This window comes from Phyllobates terribilis, unplaced genomic scaffold, assembly GCF_046119375.1.
Source record: "Phyllobates terribilis strain yellow unplaced genomic scaffold, ASM4611937v1 Scaffold_1__5_contigs__length_1240528914, whole genome shotgun sequence".
In the NCBI taxonomy this organism is placed as follows: domain Eukaryota; kingdom Metazoa; phylum Chordata; class Amphibia; order Anura; family Dendrobatidae; genus Phyllobates; species Phyllobates terribilis.
Window position 1 is genome coordinate 594,681,406 of NW_027362761.1, and position 15,560 is coordinate 594,696,965.

At 47.0% G+C, this 15,560-nt stretch overlaps 1 pseudogene; it reads right to left on the reverse strand.

The window, feature by feature from the left end:
• Positions 1-2,942: 2,942 nt before the first annotated feature.
• LOC141273039 (uncharacterized) overlaps positions 2,943-15,560 on the reverse strand; it is a 72,193-nt pseudogene continuing 59,575 nt past the window's right edge.

Consider the following 15,560-nt stretch of genomic DNA (forward strand, 5'->3'; position numbering starts at 1 on the left):
GAAGTCACCTGTATACCTACCCCGGAACAGAATTTGGAGCGGTCCACAATGCCAGAGCTATTATTTCTTGCTGGGAGAGATTCAGATTTCTGTCCTGTCCACCTCACATTCTCTTTAAGTCACTCTCAACCACTTTAATAAAGATGTCAATTCTCGTCAAGTTACCAATAGGGGGCATCCTTTTACTTGTAGCCTTCAATTCCGTATATGGGCCTAGGCCCTTTTCTTGTTCCCCCTCAGTGAGCAGGTCAGAGAGTATCCTCACTCCTTCATAATCATCCATGAATATCCCCAATTTGGCACATTGTTCCTAATTAGTGGTTTTGAAAAAATGGTGTTACTTAAGTTTCCTCACAAAGAGGTATGCAAATTATCTCTTCAGAGAGGATGAGAACTAGGACTCCAGTGCCACCTATATGAAGTAGCAATTCTAAAAGTCCATATCGACCCTTCAATGGGCCTTAATGAGCCTTGTCACATGACGTAGGATAAAAGCCAGAACCAGAAACTCAATTTGCAGACAGTGTGTTTCGGGGAACTGCCCTTCGTCAGTACAAAGTGTGAGTTCTGGTTTGGCTGGGTGAAAGGTGTCAGAGGAGCATTGCGGCTTAAAAAGTCTCCTCACCTTGACATGCTTAACATGTCACTCTCTGCAAGGAGAAACCTTACCCCTTGGATACTACTCACAAAGAGGTGAATGTCTTTTGCCCAATTGAAAGTGTTAAAGGGGACTGTGGGAACAAAGGTGAGGCCCTTATGTAATATGGAAAGAATGTCAGAGTCAAGGAAGAAAGATTAATAATTTGGCATTTATGGGAGATATCATTTTCACTTGCATTCGATTTCTGAGTGGGTAAGTCCTTATGGAACCCCTCCTCTAAAACAAAGGAAGAAGAGCATGGTGAGTGTCGTGATAAGAATGGACCAGTATGGGTGTCTAGTATTCGTGTTCTCCCGCCGCATCATATGGAATCCCTGTGTGATGGACTCGGTGAGTGTCTCTCTGGCCCCGCCATCTCTATTTGTATGCTCCCTATAGCCCCCCTAAATCTTCAGCGTCGTCTGGTATGAGATCTTTCCGTGTCCGAAGGGTCTTTATCTGAGGAAGAGATGTCAGAGACACTTTTGTTTTTTATTTTCAATTTCAAAGTTTTTGCCTTTTCCTCTTTGAAATTACTCAAATCTCTCAAAAATTGTTTGTGTTTTCTATTTTTTGAGTGAATTCTGATACTTTTCAACTAAGGTCTGTAGAAGTGCTTCTCTTTTATTGAAATCTGGTTCAGTTTTAAATTGTAAGGATTTAGTTATTAATTCGTCTAATCTTTTGGTTGAGTCAATGAAAATCTTTTTCTCCTCCTCCAAGATAACGGACATGAACCTAACAGAGGACGCTATGAATTCTTTCTACCAGACTATGAGCAATTGGGGGTTCTGTAGTCTGAGTGAGCATGAAATGTTGATGCGTAAGCCCCTGGGAACTATATTTTGTTTAAAGTAATTTTCAAGTCCCTTGGTTTCCTACCTACTCAAATTCTCTTTGTAGCAATCAAATAATTCCTTGAGTAATGTTTTAAGAGAGAAGGAGGGATCACCAGCTACAGCGTGAGATGCATTCGCGGAAAAAACCTGTTCGGCCTCAATCGACTATGAATTGAAATTAATAGAACCCGAAAAGAAACCCGCCATACTAATTACACGAAAGAGGCAAATAGTTTAACGTATGAAAGTACCATGTTTTTCGGACTATAAGACGCACCGGACCATAAGACGCACCCCAAATTTTGGGGTGGAATATAGAAAAAATATATATTTTAATAAGATGTGGTCCATCTTATAGTCTTAATAGGTACAGTATCTTACCTGGGAGTCGGTGGAGCAAGGGTCACAGGAGGCAGGGTCCTTCAGGAATCCGGTGCTCCAGAAGCGGGGAGTTGCGGTAGAGCAGGATTGCAGGGCCCTACGTTCCCTCCCTCAGGAACCTGGCGGCTGCAGCAGAAGAGATGGCTGGTGCCCGATGCCAGGCTGAGGGCTGGGGCCTGGCTGAGGCCCAGTGCATGGCTGGGGGCCTGGCCCTGGGCCTTGCTGAGGGCCGGGGCCAGTGTTTGGCGATAGGGGCCTGCCTGCATGCCGCCGAGGCCTGCCTGGAGATCGGGACCGGTGGTGGTGGTGGTGGCAACAGCAAAGGAAGAGGAGGTGAGGTGCTGCAGGTGACTGGCTGGGGGCCCTTGGTGTCTGGCTAGGGGCCACGGGTGTCTGTCTGGGGGCCCTTGGTGTCTGGCTGGGGTTAGACTGGATGAGGGCAGTGTCTGACTGCGGGCCGGGGCGGTGAGCGGAGGAGGAGGTGAGATGTTACGGGTGTCTGACTGGGGGCCAGCGCGGGTTGAACTGAATGCGGGAAGTGTCTGGCTGCAGGCCGGGGCGGTGAGCTACGCAGGTTTCCGGTGTGTGCGGCCATCTTCCTGAAGCTGTGGTCTACAGGAAAATAGCCGCCCGAGCTACAAGTCAGCGCATGCACCGGCTCGCGCGGCCATTTTCCTGTGGATCACTGCTTCAGGAAGTGACCGCGCACACCGGAAACCTGCGTAGCTCCCCGGCCCGCAGCCAGACACTGCCCGCATTCAGTTCAACCCGCGCTGGCCCCCAGCCAGACACCTGTAGCATGTCACCTCCTCCTCCTTTGATGCCGCCTCCGCCAAGGAGGGAGATCCCGCTCCACCACCACAGCAGGTACGTAACTTTCGGACCATAAGACGCACCCCCTATTTTCCTCCCAAATTTTGGGGAAAAAAAGTGTGTCTTATGGTCCAAAAAATACTGTATATATGAGGGAAAAATTCTAAGGTGCTCACTGGTGTCAATAAAAATCTCTTCATTAAGGATAAAACACAAATGTTATTAGATATGTATTAAAAAGGGAAAAAAAACATAAGGGGCTGGATGTTTTCCTCGGTACACATAACATTGTGGTTTATAGATAATTTAGAGACATAAAATGTATAATTGGTGGAGAGAGGTTGAACTTGATGGTCTTTTTTCAACCTACGCAACCCTGTATAATCTTATAAATGTGACCCTGCTGTGTACTGTGTAATGGCTGTGTATTATTGTGTATGAACATGGTCTGATCATACCACAGCTCCTGGGCAGGGGAGGACGCAAGAGAGTATACAGACAGGACCGCATGGGGTCACAGATGCTGTTTTTAAACAGGGAGGGAAATGTTTTACTTCACAAAAAGAATCAGCTGCGATCCCGTGCTGTCTTATCTATATACTCTGTATAGTCTCTCGAGTAAAACATAAAAATTGCTTCAACCCTGTGTGATTTCTCTGATGTTCAATCAGACTTGAATTAAAGCTAAAAGTTCTAAACTTGAAAGTGTTTTTTCCTGTGTAAATTCTCTGACATTTAACAAAATCTGATCTAACAGAGAAACATTTCCCACATTCTAAACATGAAGCTGGCTTCCCTCTGTGTGAGATCTTTCATGTCTAACAAGACCTGATTTACGGGTAAAATATTTTCCACATTGTGAACATGAAAATGGCTTCTCTCCTGTGTGAATTATTTGATGTGTAATAAGATCATGTTTCCGGATAAAACATTTCCCACATTGTGAACATGAAAACGGCTTCTCCCCTGTGTGAATTTTCTGATGTATTATAAGATGATGTTTCTGGTTAAAACATTTCCCACATTCTGAACATGAATATGGCTTCTCCCCTGTGTGAGTACTCTGATGTATTATAAGATGATGTTTCTGGGTAAAACATTTCTCACAATCTGAACATGAATATGGCTTCTCTCCTGTATGAATTCTTTGATGTATAATAAGACTTTGCTTCTGGTTAAAACCTCTCCCACATTCTGAACAAGAAAATAGTTTCTCCCCTGTGTGTCTTCTGCGATGTAGATCCAAATGGCATTTCTGATAAAAACCTCTCCCACATTCTGAACATGAATACGGCTTTTCTTGTGTGTGAATTCTCTCATGTCTAACAAGACATGCTTTAGTAGTAAAGCATTTTTCACATTCCTGACATGAATATGGCTTCACCCCTGTGTGAATTCTATGATGTCTAACAAGACTTGCTTTATTACTAAAGCATCTTCCACATTCCTGACATGGAAATGGTTTCTCCACTGTGTGAATTCTATGATGTCTAAATAAATCTGCTTTATGGGTAAAACATTTGTCACATTCTGAACATAAATATGGCTTTTCCCCAGTGGGAGCTTTTTGACATTTGAGACCCAGCCTGCCTTTTCTATTTTCCTTTACAGTCTGTGATGAATCAGGAGATAGGATCTGTGTAACAGGATCAGATGATACATTTTGGACATAAGGGGTGGAGGGTATATCTTCAATATTGGCATTTTTCTCATATCCATATTGAATGATACTACAATCATCTGCATTAACATGTGAAGATTTTGGATGTCCCTCTGAACTCCCGGTACAGTCATCTGCATTAACTTGTGAAGATTTTGCATGTCCCTCTGAGCTCCCGGTACAGTCATCTGCAAAAAATAAAATTGATTACATTATCTATAAGTAATATAAACACAATAATTATATTGACGCGTTATGACATTATAATTAATATATAGCAAAATTAATCTCAGAGCAAGGACCACTAGATCATAATGTTATGCTAGGCTTTTCTGTTGCGGTTTTAAACTTCTGCGTTGAAGTCATCTTCATGTCTCATGTCGGTCACCGCTCTTTTATCACAAATTGCCCGGTGGAGAATCATAAGTGAACCTGTATGTGAAAGTTGTTAGGTGCTGTCCATCTCACACAATCCCCGTCATGTCTGCTACATGTAATTTAGCACAGAGTATAGCAAAGGGAAGAAGTATGATCATGTACAAAGAAGCCTGAAGATTTCTACTTTTTCCATTTCTTTTTTCTTTACTTAATCTAGAAGAGGGTGCACTAAAATTATACATTTATTATACAACTGGCTCCTGCCTTTACCAGCAGCAACCGGAGCGAGCTCCATTAGCTGCTGTTTAACCATTTAGAACTTGGCCCCCTTTCTAGAGGAAAATTAGTGGTGGTTTCCTTTAAACAGTACACCACAAGAAAAAAAAGATGCTTTGAGAAAGTGTCCGAGGACGTGAAACAACTGCTATCTGCACATTTGTCTCCCATATATTTCCTGTATGCACTTTATGTAAATAAATGGAAATCTTGGATGAAGATTGATGTGCTGAGTGCAGTGAATATACTTCTCCTCCTGAAGGATTTATTTATACAGTATTCTCTCACAGAATATACATGACGTGTTTCAGTCATATAGAACTTCCTCAAAGGTGAATAATTCTGTGGAGAGACAAAGATCAAGAGAAGAACAAGCTATAGTGGCACAGCGGACCACAGCTGTGTGATGGCGCCATTAGTAAGTACAGTATGTGCATCCGAAGAAGGTTTATATGACTGAAACATCATTCATATTCTGTAAGACAATGCTGTTTAACCCCGTTACCCCCGAAGGTGGTTTGCACGTTAATGACCAGGCCCAATTTCACAATTCTGACCACTGTCACTTTGAGGTAATAACTCTGGAACGTTGCAACGGATCCCCCTGATTCTGAGATTGTTTTTTCATGACATATTGTACTTCATGATAGTGGTAAAATTTCTTCGATATCACTTGCGTTACTTTGTGAAAAAAATCAGGAATTTGGCGAAAATTTTGAACATTTTGCAAATTTTCAAAATTTTAATTTTCATGCCCTTAAATCAGAGAGATACAGTACAGACCAAAAGTTTGGACACACCTTCTCATTGAAAGATTTTTCTGTATTTTCATGACTATGAAAATTGTACATTCACACTGAAGTGATCAAAACTATGAATTAACACATGTGGAATTATATACTTAACAAAAAAGTGTGAAACAACTGAAAATATGTCTTATATTCTAGGTTCTTCAAAGTAGCCACCTTTTGCTTTGATGACTGCTTTGCACACTCTTGGCATTCTCTTGATGAGCTTCAAAAGGTAGTTACCGGAAATGGTTTTCACTTCACAGGTGTGCCCTGTCAGGTTTAATAAGTGGGATTTCTTGCCTTATAAATGGGGTAGGGACCATCAGTTGTGTTGTGCAGAAGTCAGGTGGATACACAGCTGATAGTCCTATACTGAATAGACTGTTATAATTTTTATTATGGCAAGAAAAAAGCAGCTAAGTAAAGAAAAACGAGTGGCCATCATTACTTTAAGAAATGAAGGTCAGTCAGTCAGAAAAATTGGGCAAACTTTGAAAGTATCCCCAAGTGCAGTTGTAAAAACCATCAAGCGCTACAAAGAAACTGGCTCACATGAGGACCGCCCCAGGAATGGAAGACCAAGAGTCACCTCTGCTTCTGAGGATAAGTTTATCCGAGTCACCAGCCTCAGAAATCGCAGGTTAACAGCAGCTCAGATTAGAGACCAGGTCAATGCCACACAGAGTTCTAGCAGCAGACACATCTCTACAACAACTGTTAAGAGGAGACTTTGTGCAGCAGGCCTTCATGGTAAAATAGCTGCTAGGAAACCACTGCTAAGGACATGCAACAAGCAGAAGAGACTTGTTTGGGCTAAAGAACACAAGGAATGGACATTAGACCAGTGGAAATCTGTGCTTTGGTCTGATGAGTCCAAATTTGAGATCTCTGGTTCCAACCACAGTGTCTTTGTGCGACGCAGAAAAGGTGAATGGATGGACTCTACATGCCTGGTTCCCACCGTTAAGCATGGAGGAGGAGGTGTGATGGTGTGGGGGTGCTTTGCTGGTGACACTGTTGGGGATTTATTCAAAATTGAAGGCATACTGAACCAGCATGGCTACCACAGCATCTTGCAGCGGCATGCTATTCCATCCGGTTTGCGTTTAGTTGGACCATCATTTGTTTTTCAACAGGACAATGACCCCAAACACACCTCCAGGCTGTGTAAGGGCTACTTGACCAAGAAGGAGAGTGACGGGGTGCTACGCCGGATGACCTGGCCTCCACAGTCATCAGACCTGAACCCAATCGAGATGGTTTGGGGTGAGCTGGACCGCAGAGTGAAGGCAAAAGGGCCAACAAGTGCTAAGCATCTCTGGGAACTCCTTCAAGATTGTTGGAAGACCATTTCCGGTGACTACCTCTTGAAGCTCATCAAAGAGAATGCCAAGAGTGTGCAAAGCAGTCATCAAAGCAAAAGGTGGCTACTTTGAAGAACCTAGAATATAAGACATATTTTCAGTTGTTTGACACTTTTTTGTTAAGTATATAATTCCACATGTGTTAATTCATAGTTTTGATGCCTTCAGTGTGAATGTACAATTTTCATAGTCATGAAAATACAGAAAAATCTTTAAATGAGAAGGTGTGTCCAAACTTTTGGTCTGTACTATATATATATATATATATATATATATATATATATATATATATATATACACATATATACACACACAGTAAATAGTATGATTGTGTACATCTGTGGTGTGTGTGTATGTATGTATGGGTGTACATACAGTATATTGTATATATATATATGTGTATCTGTGTGTACATATGCAGTATACAGTGTGTGTGTCTGTATATAGTATGATTGTGTACACCTGTGGTGTGTGTATATATATATATGTATGGATGTACATACAGTATATAGTATGTGTGTGACTGTGTATATATATATGTATACTGTATGTGTGCATGTATGCAGTATATCATGTAAATGTATGTATAAGCTGTATATGTCTGTAAGCATACTGTATATAAACTGAATCTATGGTTGTGTGTATATACTTTATATACGTGTTTGTACATACTGTATGTGTCTGTGTATATACAGTATATCGTGTATGTTTATAAAGTATATATAGAATATGTGTGTATATGTATAGTGTATATCTGTTATGTGCTGTACATATAGTTCTGTAATTCTCTTGTCGCCATAATAGGGATCAGCTCTAAGCGCACTTTATGTCTAATGTCTGCGTTATACATTAGGACCTGTTCACACTGTTTTTCTTTACTGCCTCCGGTGGGTTCTGCCTGAATCCCCTATGGAGCCATAGACTGTAATGACAAGAATTGAGTTCAAATGAATTCCACGTGATTTTTTTTCTGAACGTGTCCGTCAGTTCCAACAGCCACAGAAAAGTGAACACTTTTAGAAGAAAAAAAGACAAAGAGACAAAGGAAAATAGGTCAGACGGTCAATGTCAGAAAAAACAAACAAATGAAATCCATTTGACCTCCGCTTGTGTCATTGTATGTGGCCCCGTCGGGGATTTGTGGGAATCCTACTTTAGGGGGATTCAGGCAAAGCCCCCGGATGCACCGCAGAAGCAGTGTGAACAGGACTTAATATACTATTGTATGGAATAGTGCAGTCTACTATACTGTTCCAGACTATCCCAGTACACCAGACAGACACTGACCAGAAGGCACTTTTTTTTTTATTATAAATCTGTTGCATGTCATTTCTTTCAGCATTTTTGTAGCATTTTTTTCCTCATTCAAATGAATAGGAAACAAAAATGCAAGGCTGCAAAAACGCTGAATTTTTCCTGTGAACACTCTGGTTTTTGATGTAGAACAATACGCAGCAAAAACGATGCGTGTGAACAGACCCTACAGGGGGGTTTCTGACAATGTAAAAATTATTAGCATGAAATTATAAATCCCCCACGGCTCCAGCACCGATGCTCCGGGGGTCTCTGTCAGCCTTAGCACTTGGCTGCAGTGATTTTGTGACTGTGCTTCAGAATGTTCCCACAGTGAAGTCACGTGAGCCGAAGGTCCTGGCAGCACAGTGCACTGCTGGGAGCGAGCGCTCTCCCAGCAGTATACTGCCGGCCGCCTGGAGGAGAGAATCGCCGGGACCGAGGACCAGGAGGAAACCGTACAGGTGAGTATAAGGTTTTTTTCCTTTTATTTTTTACTTTTTTTTACCGTGTGCACGCCGGCTCGGCTGTGGAAACTACTGTTCCCCCAGCCATGGCGCTCTCGCTTTTATCAGCGGGAGCGGCTGTCGGATGAGAGTAGTAGTCCTCCTCTCCTGACCCCTGGGTACCACCCTCACCGCGTTTCTGCTGCAAATTCACGCCTATTGGCTTTAAATGAAGCGCAGCAAATCCTATTATACCTGCGGTTTTGCTGTGGTTAAATTCAAGTCAATAGGCACGAATTTGCGTTGGAAACGCCCGAACAATGGACATGCTGTGGACTTGAAGACCAGATCTGTTCCATTGGTAATATTCTGTAGTACATATTGTTATGGTTAATTTTTAATACCTAGATATCATTATTAATTAGAAAAACTATTTATATTTTTACTATGTCTGAAGTCTGCTTGAGTGCTTTAAGACATACATTGTGAAATGTCTAAGATACTGGTTTCCTGTGAAGTCTCTGAGAAGGTTTACGCTGGGCCAAGGAAAATGTGTTTGTTACTTAAAAGTCTATTTCGGTTTTCTGTTCAGTTGTATGTAACAATGAAGTTCCGCTTTTTGACTAGCTAATAAATTGGTGAGTCTATGTTGCCACACCAGAAGACTCTACTTGCTGACAATGAATGTCACATGTGTGGCACCCCAGGGGTCTGGTTACCACAGTAATAGAGATATTATGTCTGAGAGCAAGTGGGAGGTTTCTCTGGTCAGGAGCCCTAAACATGCAACACGGCCCACCCAGACCTGGGAGGGGAGGAATCTGCCCTTATAAACTGGGTCTGGGGTGGGATTAGACAGTGAAGTTCCAGACACAGGGAAAGATACATCAGGAGCTCTGTAGGAGCAGCAGCAGAAGGCCAGGGGCTGGGAGCAGAGATATAGCTCGCCCTGGCTGAAGTTACTAAAACCGGACACAGGAGGCCGAGGCTGTGGGGACTGATATATACCCAGCAGCAGAAACCAGCCGGCAGGGGATTCCAGATCCTCTGGCCATAGAAGCCCGGAGGCTCAGTCACAAAGAAGGGACCAGCACCGCCATCCAGGAGCGGAGGCTAACAGAAGGCCCCAAGTCACCAGCCATACGGGTGAGCACCACACGGTATACTCAGGGACGTGGGCTACTTGTAACTGCTGACAGCAAGGTAGCCAGGAAGAGTGCAGATAAACGGGGAGGCCTACAACTCCACCTGGCCAGGGGAACTCCTGCTTGCTCGCAGACTGACCAGGCCCCTTATACTAGCCAGTACTCCCGGGAGGGTCTGCCTTGTACCATCAGTAAAGACCCTGAACTGCACCTCACGTCTCTGTGATTCCTTGCCGCTCCAGCACCATTAGCACTGGGACCCTCACACCATCACTCCCATCATCTTCCAGATTAGCTGCCCTGAGGCAATACTTCTCCCGTGGGGAGTCATCCCATACTCAGCTGCGCAAACAACATCAGCCTCGGCGGTCTGCAGCGCAGCGGCGGTCCCCACTGACCGCAATCCACGGGTGGCGTAGTCGGACACTTATTACAATACAAATAGACTGCCACTGGTTTGACCACCCTGGGCACGGACCGGGTCACCGCCACACGGAGACTACAACCCCCAGTATCCCAGCGATCCGGCTCCGGGTATCCTCCTGCACAGCACAGGCCCAGGGGGCGCGTCAACTTTGGCGTAGTCGGCAGGATTTCGTGCCCGCAACCACCGGGTACTGCGTGCTTGAAAAAGACTTTTGAACTTACCTGTGGTGAAGTTTCCCGCCGTCTGGAGTCGTTTCCCGCCATCCGGAGCCGATTCCCGCCATCAGACGCCATCTTGGACCGTTTCCCGCCGTCTTCTGCCTTCTTCCCGCCATCCGCAGCTGCTTCCCGCCTTCGCATGCCATCTTTGGGACGCCGCACAGGAAGAAGAGGGGCGTGGACGCCGAAAGCGCGCGAGATCCGAAGCTCCGCCCCACGCTCCGCCCCACACTCTGACGCTGCGCAAGGTCCTGGAAGGGAGGAAGAGCGACGCTGACGTCATCAGAGCGCGACGCCAGGTCCTCAACCCCGACGATCGACTGCGGAGCCGCGGCCTACGGAAGAAGAGCATCGCAAGGTAGGCCACGGTCCACTAGGGGGGGAAGGAGGATGTCGGACACCAAGGGGAGCTCCACTGCCACAGCCACCACCAGCGCAACCACTGCAGCAGTCATGCCATTCACCATGCCCTATATCCTGGGGGCAACCTGGCTACCCCAGTACTCAGGGGAGTCACATACTCTAAATGACTTTAGAGAAAGACTGGATAGCCTCTTCCAGGTGTACCCCCTCACAGAAGAGCAAAAAGTGAGCATCCTGGTGGCCCAATTAATCGGGGCAGCCCAAAGGGAGGTAAAGTCCTGGCCACCTGGGAGGAATAGGACTGTCAGAGAAATACTAGCCCGGCTGAAAGACACATTTGATACCCGCACCTCAGCCGAAATAAAGCTCAGATTTTATGGGTGTAAACAGCGGGCACATGAGAGTATAAGAGACTATACTCTAAACCTACAAGAGGCCCTGAGAGCCATTAAGCAGGCAGACCCTGACAGCATGGGAAATGAAGATAAGCTGTTGACTGAACAATTTATTGAGGGTCTACTGTGCAATGCCCACTGAACCCAGTTGCGGGCAATGGCCTTACAGGACCCTGACCTGGACTTTGCACAGTTCAAGGACAGAGCCATCCGGGTGCTCCGAGAACCGGCACCAGGTGGCGCTGTGACCCACAGGCGCCCTGCTATCACTTACCACCAGGAGACGGCGCCCTTGTCTGCAGGGCCTGTGGGAGCTGATGCGCAGGCTTTAAACAGTGACCCGGCTACAGACCTGCACCATCAGGTCCAAGAGCTGACTAAGAGCGTTGCCGCGCTAACCAGAACTGTGCAGTCTTTAGAGGTCTCTTCTCCAGGAAAGATCCAGCTGGCATCCGGACCGGAAGACGTCCCGTGGCGCCGACTGAGGAGGACCCCACCGGCCAGAGGAAGACCCAGCGACAGATACGACGAGGACGGACGACCCATCTGCCGCCGCTGCAATCAACCCGGACATGTGGCAAGGTACTGTCATTTAAACGGGCACAACCTGGGGTAGAGGGCCAACCCCCAGGCATAAGATCATCAGGCCCATCAAACTGGCGTGATAAATACGTAGGGGGACGTCCAATCTTGCCTGTGGTACTGGATGGCATTCCTATGAGTGCCCTACTAGACACTGGGTCACAGGTGACCACCATCCCGTACGTGCTCTTTAAGCAGTACTGGAATGACTCGGACATAACCCGCTACCCAGATGACGACCTGAGTATCATCGCCAGCAATGGTCAGCCCGTGCCGCAGGTGGGATTCAAGGAGGTGACCATTAAGATCGGTAAAGTCGAACTGGCGGCACAAGGACTGATTATAGTGAACATAGACCGTCATGAGAGTCACCCTAGAATAACCTTGGGAACTAATGTGATTGAAAATTGTCTTGCAGAGGTGATTCTCATTTTACAGCAGGTTGCCAAGAACGCCAGTTCCGGCCAGCAGCGTGTGCTCCAAAAAGAGATCCGGGCACTGATGAAGCGGCAACAGGTGGAACTATCTGGTGGTGAGATAGGTAGCGTGAGAATGTGTGACCCGTTCCCTATTGCCATGCCCCCAAAAAGTGAGATGATGATTTGGTGCCGGGCAGCTATTGGTCTAAGAGGTAGAGATTACCAAGCAATGGTAGAACCCGTCTACTCAGACAGTAGGCCCACCATTTTGACAGCACAGGGGGTGGTCGATGTGCGCCATGGGAGGGTGCCCGTTCGCATCATAAATATCGGGGAGAGAGAAGTACACCTGCCCCGGTATGCCACGCTAGCCAAATTGTTCACCATAAACCAGAGTTCTGTACAGGCCGTAGAACCCTTGCCTCCATCTCAACCAGAGGAAGGTAACGGCTCTAAGAAACCAATGGAGGACTGGTGTCAGCAACTACATTTGGGTACTGACTCCACTCCCTCACACCAAAAACAGGGAGTCTATCGGGTGGTTCAAGAGTACGAGAGAGTGTTTAGTAAACACCCGCTGGACTTCGGGCGAGTAAAGGGGGTAGAACACCACATCCCCACGGGAGACCATCCTCCCATAAAGGAGAGATACCGACCCGTACCCCCTGCACACTATCAACACGCCAAGGGGATGCTAAAAGACATGAAGGAGGCTGGGGTAATTAGGGACAGCTGTAGCCCCTGGGCAGCTCCACTAGTCTTAGTGAAAAAGAAAGACAACACCATGAGGATGTGTGCAGACTACAGGAAGGTCAACCGTATCACACACAAAGATGCGTACCCGTTACCAAGGATAGAAGAGTCCTTAGCTGCATTAAAATCTGCTAACTTCTTCTCTACTTTGGATCTCACTAGCGGGTACTGGCAGGTTCCTGTAGCAGAGGCGGACCGGGAGAAGACCGCATTCACCACCCCGATGGGTCTCAGCGAATTTAACTGTATGCCGTTCGGGCTCTGCAACGCACCAGGAACCTTCCAACGGTTGGTGGAATGCTGTCTGGGACACCGGAACTTCGAGACGGTCCTGTTGTACCTGGACGATGTCATCGTCTATTCCAAGACCTACAAGGACCACCTGAAACACCTGGCAGAAGTGTTTGAAGCTCTGGCAAACTACGGCCTAAAGGTGAAACCCTCCAAGTGTCACCTCCTGAAACCAAAGGTGCAGTACCTGGGACACGTGGTGAGTGCTGACGGAGTGGCTCCCGACCCTGATAAGATCACCGTGATTAAGGACTGGCCAAGACCCTCCAGCATAAAGGAAGTGCGGCAGTTCCTTGGGTTGGTAGGCTACTACCGAAGATTCATTCCTGGTTTCACCAAAATGGCAGCCCCTATGCAGGACCTCCTGATAGGTCAATCTCGGAAAGCCAAAAACCAGAAGCCGCCCTTCAGGTGGGAAAAGCTGGAAGAGGAGTCCTTCTGCCAGCTAAAGATGGCCCTCATGGGGGATGAAATCCTGGCATATCCAGACTACAGCCAGCCCTTTATCCTCCACACGGACGCAAGCAACATCGGGCTAGGAGCTGTACTGTCCCAGATCCAGCAAGGGAAAGAACGGGTAATCGCTTACGCCAGCCGAAAGCTACGGCCCACGGAGAGGAACCCTGAGAATTATAGCTCATTCAAGCTGGAGTTCCTGGCAGTAGTGTGGGCAGTGACCGAACGTTTCAAGCATTACCTTGCCTCCTCCAAATTCACCGTGTACACAGATAACAACCCGTTGACACACTTGGACACTGCAAGGCTCGGTGCCCTGGAACAGAGATGGATGGCCCGCCTGTCCAACTTTGAATTCACCATCAAATACCAGGCAGGACGCTCAAATGCCAACGCGGATGCCCTGTCTAGAATGCCGAACTTACCAGACGTAGGGGAAGATCCAGAAGATCTGGAAGAAGTCGAGCTCCCTGCGTTCCACCGTCATGGGATTACCCTGTATTCCCACCGTGTGAAGGACAGGCGCTCCGTGACGTTCAATCCCTTGCCCCACTACAACTGGGCGGAGACGCAAGACAGTGATCCCGCAGTCCATTTGGTGAAGGAAATGCTGACCCAGGCCGATGCCAGTCTTGACCCAGACGCTCCGGAGGAGACCAAGCAACTGTGGAAGGAGAAAAGTAAGCTGTTCCTCTACAGGGAGAAGCTGTGCTGGAGAATGGTTAACTCTCGAACACATGAGTTGACCTGGCAGGTAGTGGTCCCAAGACGAGACGCGGCTATGGTTCTGGAGGCATACCACAACGGAGCAGGGCATTTCGGATGGAAGAAGCTGGAGTTCTTGTTGCGTGAACGGTTCTACTGGGTAGGCATGAGACGAGCCATCGAGAGGTGGTGCAGAGACTGTGGCCCGTGCAACCTAAGAAGAAAGGACTGTGCCAGCCAGAAGACTCCCCTGCAGCCCATCATCACCAGACAGCCACTGGAACTGGTAGCCCTGGACCATGTGAAACTGGCTCCAAGCAGATCTGGGTATGTCTACGCCCTCACAATCGTAGATCATTACTCCCGGTTCCTGGTGGTGGTCCCGGTCAAGGACTTAACGGCTCAAACAGCAGCTAGAGCCTTCCAGCAGCACTTCTGCCGTCCACACGGGTACCCGGACCAAGTGTTGACAGACCTTCGAAGCGGAGGTCTTCCAGGAGTTCTGCAACCTGTATGGCTGCAAGAAGATAAGAACAACGCCCTATCACCCTCAAACCAATGGACTCTGCGAGAAGATGAACCAGGTGGTGATAGATCTGCTAAAAACATTGCCCCTGGAAGAACGCAGTCTGTGGCCTGAGAAACTGCCCGATCTGGTGGACCTGTATAACCACATCCCTGTAGGTTCCACCAACTGCACCCCGGCTTACCTAATGAGAGCAAGACCTGGTAAGCTGCCTATTGACCTGGATATGGGAGTCCTGACGCCTGAGGACACCTCGCCAGAGGCAGACTGGGATACAGAACGGCAGCAGCAGTATCGGAAAGTACAGGAGAGCGTCGAGCGAAGTCTGTCTCAAGCTAGAGAGAGGCAAAAGAAGGCTTATAACCAGTATGCTCCCGCTGTTCCCCTGGTACCTGGAGA